Source organism: Dermacentor variabilis, chromosome 7 (assembly GCF_050947875.1).
Source record: "Dermacentor variabilis isolate Ectoservices chromosome 7, ASM5094787v1, whole genome shotgun sequence".
Classification (NCBI taxonomy): domain Eukaryota; kingdom Metazoa; phylum Arthropoda; class Arachnida; order Ixodida; family Ixodidae; genus Dermacentor; species Dermacentor variabilis.
The window spans coordinates 172,426,974-172,431,703 of NC_134574.1; positions in this window are offsets into that span (position 1 = coordinate 172,426,974).

Genomic DNA, 4,730 nt, shown 5'->3' on the forward strand with positions numbered 1-4,730 from the left:
TGTGTGTCTGTGTCACATATTGTTCTGGAATACTTCAATGATGTTTACACAATGTGTCAACAAACATAGTGTCAAGCACGCATTCAACTGTACAGGCACGCCCACAGCTAGTGGTAACAAGAGAGCCCATAGGCAGCGCTCTGCGGAGCGCCACCACCACCGCCTTGTGAAGTCTTGGCAGATGACTCACCATAGCAGATGACGCCCGGGCTTTTCGCCAATCGCTTTGATTGTGCCTGCACCGCAAGACTTCATGAGGCGCCGATAGTGGGTAACTCCATGGAGCGATTCCATGGGCTCTGTGTTCCCACTAGCAGTGGCTGTGCGTGTACACTCATACAGCTAACAAACTAAATACTTCTCTTTGTGTCACTATCTCATTTTAACTCTCGTGATTGCTCAGTGCCTATGGCATCCTGCTGCTGAACTTGAGGTCATGGGTTTGACACCTTGCTGCCACAGTCACGTTCTAATACGAGTGGAAAGCAAAATGCTGGCGTACTCGGCTGTGGGCGACTGTATAGTGTGTATGTATCCCTGAAAAGGCGTGCGGTCAAGGGAAGCTTTAAAAAACAGTAGATGTTATCGCCCTGCCTCCCTACAGTCCCTCCAAGCGTATGTCCGTGGATCTTATGAATATTTAAGTTTGCACTTGGCAGGTATGAGTATGTGAATGAGCAAGCAACTGACCAGTAAACCCTCGCATGCCATCTGAAGGCAACAAACCTGCCAGATTTGGGGCCTTCACTGTGATCTTGAAGGATCTCTACCCAACTTTATGTCAGACTCCCAAGAAATTCTGGCATTTGGTTTCCCCAACCTTAAGGACCCATGATCGGTTTGAAATCAAAGGTGTTCTGGTCACTGATGCAGAAGCAGTATCTAATGTCTTCAATGAACACTTTAAATCTGTATTCACTAATGACAATAGTATCTTTCCAAAATTTGAAGCCTCACTCCCGCCTTTGGAGGACCTTATCATTAGTGAGCATGGTATCTTAAATAAGCTGCTTAACCTCAATGTGAAGAAGTCACCTGGACTGGGCACCATACCTAATGCCTTTTTGAAAAGACATGCGCAATGTACATCTTAATGTTTGTTTTAAATGTTTGTTTTACGAGGTCCGTATGTGAAGGTTAAATTCTGAGATTTAAGGCAGAAACCTGGGCTAGTTAGTTGGTGGTTATTCGTATAAGGGGACATCGCACTAGCGCGTAAAAAAGGACACGGCCAGGAACATGAAGAAAGACGCACTGAACGCTAGCGTTCAGTGCGTCTTTGATCAAGAAGTCATTGATCAAGAAGTCATTGATCAAGAACTTCTGCTCAATCTCGCTAATATCGACTGCTTGTAAAGTGCTTGAACACATAATTCACAATCACACATCAAACTTCCTCGAAGCTAACAATTTTTAGAGCGCAGCTCTTGGGCGTCTGTTCCTGCGGCGAGTGTCGGCGTCAGTGTAACCGAGTGATTGAGCACAACAGCGAAGGATGAAAGTGCAAACATGAAGCAGCAGATGAAAGAAGATGTAAGCCGCAAGCAGCGGACGCCAATGAGTGCGGCCCCTTCAGTGATCAGTGATGTGCATGCAGGAAACTGGTTTCATGTGGACCAGCCTGACCGCTTGATGCATACTTGTATCTGGTCTCAACCAGACTGCTAGTTTCGTACTATTGTCTGCTCGCGTCAGATCTCGCTTGCGCTTGTTTGGTTTGCTTGGTTTGGTCTCGTTCATGCTTGTTTCGATTGTCACGGTTCTGGAAGCCAAGCAGCACCAGCGATTACAGAAACCTTTGACGAGTCGTGTGTAAAAGCCGATGCACTTGGCCCACAGATCAGATTTTCGACGATTGCCGAATCTGCCACATTTCTTTCTCAAATTCCTTGCCTCAATATATCGCAAAATGAAAGCATGTGTAGAGTAGTGCACTCAAATTTCACATTAGGTAGTATCATAATTGCTCGTGAATTTTTTTTACTAAATATCAGCATGGATTCAGGAGAGGCTACTCAACTTGTGCACAGCTTGTAGAAACTATACATGATCTTGCCTCTTCAATTAACAATGGAACACAGATTGATGCAGTTTATGAATTTCTCAAAAGCTTTTGACAGGGTCACTCACGAAAAGTTAATTTATAAATTAGACCCAATACTTCATAACAAACTATTAGTAAAGTGCATTTTAGCCTGCCTTTTGAACAGACAACAATTCATTGTTTTTAACTATCATTGTTCTGACAGGCTTGCAGTTAACTCTGGTGTCCCTCAGTGCCCTGTTCTTGGGCCTCTGTTGTTTTTTTATATATATTTATAATATTGTCTGTGACGCTCCTGTGAAAATTAGACTTTACAACGATGATTGTATCATTTATACGGAAGTAAGAAGTGCCTCATAGCAATTACTGCTGGATACCATGTTGCAAGAAGTTTCTGCGTGTGGTGAATCACAGCAAATGTCCATCAACTTTGAAAAATCTGTATTAATGAGGATCGCTCACAAAAAGAATGCCCTACTGTTTGTTTACAGCACTAATGGTGTGACACTTGCAGAAGTAACAGAATATAAGTATTTAGGCCACTGGGTCACTAACAATCTTAGCTGAAATAAACATACTGATTTCATGTGTAATGCTTTTCATAAATTCTTTTCTTAAGATGGGCATTATTAATGGTTGTCTGTTCTATCTGTCTGCCGCCTTGCTTACAAATGTATTGTTTTGCCTACCTAAGATTAGGCGGCTAACGTTTGGGATCCACTCACTACGGCTAACGTAAACAAAGTAAAGAGGCTTCAGAGGTGGGCTGCTCGATACATATATAACAATTCTCGACATCAACATATATCAGTAACACAACTTTTAATTAAGCCTTTCAGGGTTGATTTTTTTCACCATATGCAACCGCCCAGTGTCGATTTTTTTTTATTGCAGATTTCAATTCTTCTAAGGGACCTATTTCGAAAAACATTTACTGTAATTTTTCTAGGGTAACCGTAAAGTGAGAAAAAGATATCTTGCATTGGTATATGTATATGTACTCTTTATTCATGAATAACAACAATAAAAAAAGGAAATGAACTTAAATGAATTAAAAATTTGATGCATTGTTATAGTTCAAGGCTTAGTTAGAATATGCGCACGCGAGAATATTTCGCAAGTCTCAAATGTTCCTGCTCTTACTCTAATATTCACATCCATAGCCTAATCGAACTGTGTAGATGAGCGCACCGAAGGAAACTGTGTGGTTGTGTGCCCGTCAAACAAGTGACAAACTTCCGCTAATCTTCATCTTATCGCCAACCAGAGGCAATTAGATATCACGAGTCTCCCCAAAAAAAGAAAAGGAAATGCATGCACGGCGGCACCCTTTCTATGCTGACCTCTGTGAGCACTAAACGAGTGAGATACAGGTGGCTGCCCTTTGAACGATTAGTAATGAGATAGCCATCAGTTTCGTGAGCGCAAGAAGCTGAAACCGCCCGCGGAACAAAACCCGAACCGCCGCCCACCCATGCATGCGCCAATGCGCAAGCGATAGTATATAGAAGCTCTAAAACCATGCGACAAAAACCAAGAGAGGGAGGCACGAGAAAAAAATTCCCTGTATTCCCACATAGTGGCAGCACATGCCAGAAAAGAAAAAATTTGGAAATTGGCACGCTATTTAAATGTACAGACGGCGCCATAAATATATGCCATCGACCATTTTGGACTTGTTCGCGGCGCCGTATATTTACGTCATTGACCCTGAAAGGGTTAAAGCTGGCCTGCCGACAATAACTGAGCAAAATCATTCTTCACGACTTAAATTCGTGTACCAATTAATTAAAGTACACTACAAAACTGAAGGTGCCCATTTACTTCATTTTTCATCTGAGTATGCGACCCAACAATGGCATCAGCTAATGTTAGCTCCTTTTCGTGTCCGTAGTAATAACTGCTTTAAATACTCATTCCTTCCACAAACTATTACCATTTGGAATAACCTCACTAAAAATGAAGTGTTGCAACCGTTACTGACGTTGTTCAAACAACTTATTACCTAGTGTGTGCTACTGCATTCTGTCACTTTATTGTTGTATTGTTTTTTTTTTTTTACTTTTTGACATCTTGTTAAAATGTTGTACTCCTGATGCTGGCTGCAGAGCTTCAACCTGCACTATTTATTAAGAAAAAAAAAACTGTCAAAAAAGATGCGCACAGGAAACATACAAGACAGGAAAGACGCACCTTTATTTCTTTTTGGTTTACGTTTTGCCTGTTTTGTGAAATTGCTTACTTCTTTCTTCCCACCCTGCTGTAATCACAATATCGTGATTGCAGTATCAATCAATAAAAATAAAATAAATAATTAGAATGATAATAAAGGCAACCAAGGGCCCGATTTCGGTTAATCATAATCATGTGAAACCAAAGAAAGCATAGAGGAAGTTATTTGTCGCTTTAACTGAAATGTAGAAATGATAAATTAAAAGGAAATGAAAGTGGACAGAAAAACAACTTGCCACCGGTAGGAGCCAAAACCACACCTTCGCACTACTATTGCTATACACATGCGATATTCAGCATGATATTGGCTGGTGGCCAGTTTGATAGTGTGACTTATTCTCTGTACGGACTGGAGTGGCATTACAAAAAAAAAAGTCAGATTATCTAGTGGAAGTTAATTTTATTATGTCATCACAGTGTGTGCATACACATTTCATATATTACAGGACTGATA